Consider the following 8675-nt stretch of genomic DNA (forward strand, 5'->3'; position numbering starts at 1 on the left):
GTACTTGTGGTGTTGCTGTGTCAAGGAGAGAGACTTGAGCAAGTAAATCTGAGGGGTGCTTTATCACCCGATACGTTGAACCAACTGGTTCGGGAGTATCGATTGAAAACTCATTTTGAAAAGTCGCCTTGAGATAGAACATTTAGAGTCAAAGTCAAGTGCAAATAATCTCCCAAAAAGATCTAAGAAAAGAAAATAAGTATAGCTGGGAAAAGAAAATAATAATCAAAATAAAAGAAAGAAAGGGAAAAGCTGCCTTCAAGGTGAAAACTTATAAAGAGACCTCTATAATATCATCCAAACGAAATTTCTAAACTCTAAGACTTTCAATTGTAGGCCTAACAAGCACTGAAATCGATACATGATCACACAGTTTGGAATTTATCACATCGTTACTTAATCACTTCACTCACCAAAACTTCATGGAACAATTCTTCAACTCACTTCAATTAGAAAATTATTTGAGCATAATTTTTTTCTTGCTTGGGAACAAACAAGATCTTAAGTTTGGTGTTGTGATGCATGAGCATCTTTAATTGTTTTCTTTATTATTCTTTGAATAAAGTTAGTGATCTCTTTATTTTAATTGAGATTTTTGTGCTATAATAAATGTTTCTTGGAGTTGCTTTGAACTTTGATATGTTTAGAAAGTTGTTGAAAGATTTTAAGCAAGAACAAAGGAGGATAAGGACAACTAAAGAAGTCCCTCGAAGAACCAAGGAAGGTGGCATGTAAAAGAAAGTAACACACCAAGGAAGGTGGCATGCAAAAGAAAGTAACACCCCAGGAAACCAAGAAAGGAAACAAGCCCAAGGAAGTGCAAAGAGAATTTGTAAATATTGTCAATGATGACCTCTTTATACTCCAGTGAGCATAACTTGAGTTATAGAGGCTCGAATGAGACAGTTCTAGCTGCGTTAGAAAGCTAACTCCCAAAGCTTCAAAACGATATGCATATGTTTATAGTGAACATTCAGTTTGAACAACGAAAAACCCTCATCTTTGAGCTCAAAAAATCAATGTGAACAGCCCAGCGTACCACACCCAAAACACACCCTCTACACGCCCTCCATGCACGACAAACCCCCTGAAAGTGCCCTTTAAAGGTGTGCAATGCCCCCCCCCCCCACATGCCCAGTCATTCCTCCTATGCCCAAACACACTTCTACATGCCCAAACACACCCCCACATGCCATACAACACTCCAAACTCCATCCAAGCATGGCGTGCCATGCCAAGACCATCTCCAACACTTCCAGGGACCATCCAAGCATGCGTGCCATGCCCACTTTCTCTCCCATACGCCTTTGTGCATGCCTCCATCTCCTCATGCATGGTATGTCACGCCCCAACCTTGGCGTGTACATGCCGGGCATAACTCCAAAGGGCTAAGTCCTAGCCTCCATCGAAGGCATGTAGCCTCCTCACACGCCCTCCACATGCCAACAAGCCTCATGCATGGCGTGCCACACCCCAATATTCATGTGTACACGCCGGGCATAACTCCAGGGAGAATTTTAGGAAGTCCCTTCGCAGGCATGCCATGCCAGACGCGCTCTCCACACGCCAACGTCCAAGGAGCTTGGCATGCCACGCTGCCACACGCCTATGCTACCATACTCTGGGCCAACTTTCAGTGATCTACAAAGAGCCTTAGCATGCCACTCCACTTCCACCAAGTGTTACACTAATTCATCCAAGTCCAAGACTAATTACAAGGCCCATGATTCTAACACTCCAAGCAACTACCAAGTTTTGAATTTCAATTACACAGAGAAGATCATGATTAGTTAAGATTGATTAAAAAAAGATTTGATTTATTTGATTTGATTTGATTTAGTTTCAATTTGAATTTAGGTTTTTGTTTACGTTTTAAATAAGTCCAAAGGATTATTTGGAGGACATCTACCTTAGCTTATTTTCCATCTCTACTTTTGGTTTTCTTTACACCATGAGCAACTAATCTCCTCTATTAAGGTTATGAGATCTGTTTATCTCTTTTATGGATTATTAATCTAAGTGTTTTATTTTGTTTAAGGTTTATGCTTTGATCTATTTCATGAATGAATTTTCATTCTTCATCCCTAAAGATTAGAATTGTTGGAAAATATTCTAATTCCATTTTGAATTCTAGTATTACTTTAAAAATTTTAATATTGGAATTAGCTTGAAAAATATTTCACATGACTTTTTTATTTAACTAGGAATAGTGCGTTAAAAAGTGTGCAATTTTATAATTTTCATAATCTTCAATTGAATTAGAACTAGTTTGAATAAGTGACATATAATTCAATATATGATCACTCTTGAATTTTATGTGAAAATGAATTAGAATTGTACTTCATCTCTTTTCTTAAATAATTGACTAAGGGATTAGCGATTAATTAGGTTAAAGAGAAATTGAGTTGCCAAGGAATTAGAATTTGATTATTTATAATTTATCGTGAATTGATCTCTGCATACCTCAAATAAATAACACAAGGATTATTTTTATAGAGAGTGAACATCTCTAAAACCTTAACACTCTAGTCATCATTGTTTTCATTCATTACCTTGCTATTTACTCTGTTCTCTGTTTACACATTTGACTTTCCTGATTTCTTTGTTTTAATTTGTCTAATTAGAAGTAATCAAGTAATCAATGCTTGCTCAGTCTATTAATCCTCGTGGGAACGATATCCACTCACCGTGGTATTACTTGATACGATTCAATGCACTTACCGAGTTTTAGAAATCGTCCATCAAAATCTAGAGCCATATGTTCTCTTAATATTTTCAGGCAACAGAAGGCTCTCTTTATAAGTATTTCATCTATCCGATTTTTTAACTCATTGAAAAAATATCTTGAGGTGCCTCTCACGCATGCCAGAGTTGTCAGAGCAGATTTCAATAATGTGATGGACAAGATTCAGAATAGACTTGCTTCTTGGAAAGGGAGATTCTTCAATAGAGCTAATAAGGTTTTTCTATCCAAATTTGTTTTATCTTCTATTCCTATCTATAGAATACAAGTTAGTCTTTTTCTGAGCTCTGTGTGTTCAAATATTGATGCGACCATTAAAAAATTTATCTGAAATGGTAATGCTACTAGTTGGGCGTTACATTTAGTTTCTTGAAGGACTTTAACTACTCCAAAAAAATATGGAGCCTTACAATTAGGGACTCTCACTTGGTGAATTACTCATTATTGGTGAAACTAGTTTAGTAATTAGCAAATAATTATGATAAATTATGGGTCCAGCTCATGCTTCACAAGTACCTTAAAAATAAAAATGTTTTTAAAGATACTGTCAATGATTTTTCGTCTCACATTTGGAAGGCAATTGCTCATGCTGTAGCTATTTTCAATGATGATTTTGCATGGAAAGTTAGCTCATTTAATAAATCTTTCTGGTTTGATAATTGGATGGAATCAAGTCCAGTGGGTGCTAAAGTAAAATTTTTAAAAATTGTTGAATTAGACATGAAAATTAAAGATGTATATGATAATGATTCTTGGGTTATATGAAATTCTCGGATGTCAATTTTTTTTATTAAGATCTGCTCAATTGGTCCAAACAAGGTCTCAAAAATGACAGTGACTATATCTTTGCATTTACGATGTGGGCTGTTTGATAAGACAGAAATAGTAGTATTTTTTATGATTCCTTTAGCTCCTATGGTAAGATTGCATTTAGAGTTCGAATGTGGAGTGCTGTATTTAATGTTGCTATGATTTTAAAAGTTTACTCAATGTTTAGCATGAAACCTTCTAATTGGAGAGTCCCTGAATCTGGCACAATTAAGCTTAATTGCAATGGTAGTGTAAATTGTCATTGAAAATGTTGATTTTGGATATTGTTTGTGCAATAGTTCTAACAATTGGGTGGTAGGAGGTACAAGCTGAATTGATGGTGCCAATGTCATTAAAACAAAATTTTAGAGCATATGGAGAGGATTACATCATACTGCTAAATCTGGAGTCAAACTCGTGGTATGTGAATCTGACTATCCCAAAGCATATGACTTAGTATTTTGGTGGAGATTACCTGATCGACATCATGAAAAAGAGATTGTTAAAAGGATCTTTTATTTGAAGATGAGAACAGATTGAGAAGTGAGATTTAAACTCATTTTAAGAAATTCTAATAAAACTCCAGATGGACTCACAAAAAGAGAAGTTTGTATCGTTGATGACGAAGTAATTTGACTACAACCTTCAACTATATTACTTTTTCTATTAATACAGGATTTTGGATAATTTTTTTATTATTGTCTTTTTGTTTTCTTTTTTTCCTTTTTTTTAATTGTTGTTCACAAAAAAAAATATCACTCATCTTATTTCCCTGATGAAAAAAATTAGCCCCAAAAAAATAAGTAATAGGTAGCATTTATCCTTGAGGTAGGTCACATATAAATTAGTGATATGAGACTTTTATTTGGCCACTATAGTTTGAGCCAAGCATTGGTCAGGAAAAGTAAGAAAGGAAGATAAAGATGAAGAAAATACCGAAAGGAATGGGGCAACAGAGAGAAGAAAAGGGAGAAAGAAAGGAAATAAGATACGGCTTCTTAAATGGAAGCACATGGATGCATGTGAAATGTGGTGACTAATGGGATTGAAAAAGAATAAAACGAAAGCCCACAAATAATGTGATGCCGTGGAAGTAATAAGGAGGGAGCAAGCCAACAAATACACATTAGATATGATATGATATAAGAGACATGTGGAGGTGGTCCCTTCTTATTAACCATCTATTCAGTTGCATTTTGTTTAACTGTTAAATTGAAACGTAATTTCCTAAGGTTTAATTAAAATTACTTCTTACTAATTTGGAAAAATTAATTTGAAATTATTATTTTTAAATGATTCATAAAAATGCTTTTTTGTAAAAACAAGTTCACCCAAATAATGCATTATATTAATGATTTTAATCCAAATATATAATTATAATGAGAAAACAAATATTATTAAATAAAAATTCAAAATTCCTAGTATTTTGATTAAATTTTACTTTCATCTTTAATATTTAAAATATTTTATTTTTCGTATTTTTATTTTCGGTTAAAATTAAAATTTTTTAAAAGAAATTCATAATGAAAGTAAAAGTAATTTTAAAAAAGTTAAATTTTGACTAAAATAATAAAATAAAATATTTTTAATAAAATATTTTAAATATTAAAAAAATAAAATTTAACCTAAATATGATTTAGAATTGATAAGAATTAACAAGATTGATTTATTAGGGTAACTGGGATTGCCACATGGGCAGAGGCATGTCACGATCTAGTCATCTGGAAAGTTGACAGTTGTGTCATCAAGGTTGCACACGTGTCAGCCTTTAATTAGGAAAAGGGCATCCCTTAAAAGTCGCTAATGGGGGCAAGGGCTTAGCCCTTGGGGTCCCAAACCAAGACTCTTTGTCTCTCTCTCTGACCCTCAAACTGTCTGTTTCTGAGACAAACAAATAAAGAATAAGAGCTGAATCATCACTATTTAAGTACCTGAAAAATTTGGATTTGGTCAAGTATAATTACTATTCAATTAATGAAACAAACTCATGATTCTTGATATATTTTTTTTGGTGACAATGATTCTATATATATAATTACTAAAATTTATCAAAAAAATAAGATTTTCACATTTTTAATTACAAAATAAATAAATTCTAAAATAATATTTAAGAAATGAGTGTTGGTGTATTTTGTCAAATATATTTTGAGAAGTACAAATTTATTTATTTAATTCAAAGTTGTTTTGTCAAATTTAAAATTTTTATGTATCAAAACGTTTATTTACTTAAAAAAAAAGAATGAATTAAAGGGCAATAAACAATATTGTGGTGGTAGTGGATGCAGGTGTGCAATGAAAATCAAACAAGCCACTACTAATGAATGAGAGCACCTTGCTCGTCTCTTATAGTCCTTTCAAAATGCGAATGCCATGTGAAACTCTTTCTTCCACACTCACACACTCACATGCAAAGCAATGTGCTAAGGCTGAGTGCACTTCATACTTGTAGGGTCCTCCAATGCACATGATGTTTTTATGAGCCTCATCAGTCTCTCCTCATGTTGTTTTGAAAACATTTGCCTCTTTCAATAACTTTTTAATATGTGGGGTTCTTTTTTAACTGGTTGCATGCACCCTTATAATTTGAAGTAGGGTTTAATATTTTAAATTGTAGTTCAATAATGGTTGTTATTTGTTATAAGCAGACCTGGCAATATTAATTTTATTCGCGGCCAACGAGTTATAGCTCAAATAGCATAATCCTTAATATATTATAGTATGTGATTAAAATTTTTTTATATGTATAATAAATTTGATAAGAATGGAACTCCTATCTTTTTCTTTTAACATAATTTTGTTGTGTGTCGCGGTAAATATGATACTAAAGTGGAGTAGCAATGAGAATGGGATGATGGGATAATGTCAGGTGGTTAAGCACCACATTTTACTTTTTTGTTGTGTGTGATTAAGTTAGTTTAGTATTTGTTTTTAAGTTAAATAGCGGGTGCCAATTTTGACTGTGAAGTAGGACGCATGTGGTCAAATTTTATTTGTATAAATAATTGGGTGGGTGAATTACTTCAGTTGGAATGTGATCTCGTCAGGACCGTACGTCGTCACTGCTTCTCTATTCTGTTCACGAAATATCATTGCTAGCCGAAAGCATGCGGGTGCTGATTTTATTCTCTTTTCTCATTTTACTATATTTTTCTTTCATTAACGAGGTTAATAAAGAATCACAATCACATTGTTCTAGTTAATCCAACAGTAGGAATTTATTATTTTTTACCTGGCATATATACAGATTTGGACAAATCATTTGAATAGTGTTATCCCTAATTTGAGTAAAATGAACCGTAGATACAAGTAGCGGTTGGACACATCTTCTTTTCTTCCATTGAAATTTCATATGCTTAATAATTTTTTCCTGATAATTAATTGATATATTAATTTTTTTATATTTTATCAGTTTTTACTTTTTACACATATAAATGAATATATTTTATATGTAAGTTATTGTATTTTATACTTATTCTGTAAGTATATTCAACTATTCATCGGTATATATATTGGCTTAAAAACAATTTTCACCCAGGAAGCTCTAAATTTTAGAGCATTAGATGAGACAACTATAATGGATGCGGCACAAATCAATCAAATTGAAGTGTGTGTGGAGAAACAAAGAAACACTTACAGTGCTTGATAGCCTAATCAGCCATTCCCTTCAATTTTGGCTTTCGCAGTTCTTAACTTTATTAACAGTGGCCCTACATATTTTCAAAGTCGAAACATGTTTTTGCAATAAGGGTAAGATAATTATTGCAAAAGAATCTAATTCCTTTAAAATGAAAATTTTGGCAAAGTAAAAAAAATTAATAGTTTTAAAAAAAGATAATATATTTTATATATAATAAAAATTATAAAGTTAATAATAATTAATTTTTTTTTTATTTTAACAATCTTCTCATTTTAAAAAAATGGGTCAATAAAATGTTCTATTTTTTGTCAGAAAATTTTGAGGCTAGTCATTTTTAGCCATTTTAGTCCGTATTTAGCTTGTATAAATATCAAATTATTTTCGATAAATAAATATTTAGTAAGGATACAAATTTTGATAAATGTATATGTAAATTATATATTTTTATATATAAATATCTATAAATATAGATACAAATTATTATTGATTAAATACTGATTTAAAATAATAATATTTGCTGAGTATATAATATTTTTTTTGCCATATACCTTTATTTATACTTTAAACGTGTCGATCATTTCATAAAAAAAATTAAAAGATAAAAATATTTTGTAAAAATTACTAAAGTTTAAAGATAAAAAGATACCAAAGTTTAATTTCTAAACAGTTTAGAAATTAATATTTAATATTTAATTTTCATGTTTTTAAAATTTTCTTAAAATGTTTTTGTCATTTTAATATTTTAAAACATTTTTACGAAGCAGTCAATCTTTTGTGATATTTTCAGTGGATTGCCTTTTAATTAAGTTTGTAACTTCTAAGCATTCCAAATCCCAAGGAAACTAGCGTATTAGTGATGTTTTATAGTGATACAAGGTGAAGAATCAATTATCATTCACAGTTTACAACTTCAAGCTTCAAACGATGAAAGGCTGAAAGTGACATTGATTTAAGGTGGACGAACAGTCAAAAGCTGCGTTTTTCCCGTCAAAGATGGTTCTTTTTTTTTTTCTTGAGTGAAATTCTACTATTTCCTGAAGTGTGGAAATTAGTTTTCAAGTTTCGGAAGCAACAAATATTGTCGTTTAATTTCCTGTTTAACTGAAATAATATTTTCTTCACCAAGATGTAAACAACCAGCTTCGATCGATGTAAATATGGTTTTTCAAAAAAATACAAGCAATTCTAATATATTCTTTTCTTCTGAAATAAACAATTATGTGAAAAGTAAAATGAACAATTAATTTGAGAAATAGAAACTAACACGTTTGTTCTCTACTTCTCCAGTTATTTATTTTATTTTATTTTATTTATTTCGTAAAAATAATTAAGAAGAGAATCAACCCATGGAAGTTAGGTAGTACTGCGGTAGGCGGCAGCACACTAGCACGTTCACATTAATCAATTCAATAAAAATTTTTAAAAAAAATAAAAAAATAAAGAATTAAAAGGAAAGAAAGGTGGTGATAGTGGACAAAAAAGGAG

Source organism: Arachis hypogaea, chromosome 9 (assembly GCF_003086295.3).
Source record: "Arachis hypogaea cultivar Tifrunner chromosome 9, arahy.Tifrunner.gnm2.J5K5, whole genome shotgun sequence".
Taxonomy (NCBI): Eukaryota; Viridiplantae; Streptophyta; class Magnoliopsida; order Fabales; family Fabaceae; genus Arachis; species Arachis hypogaea.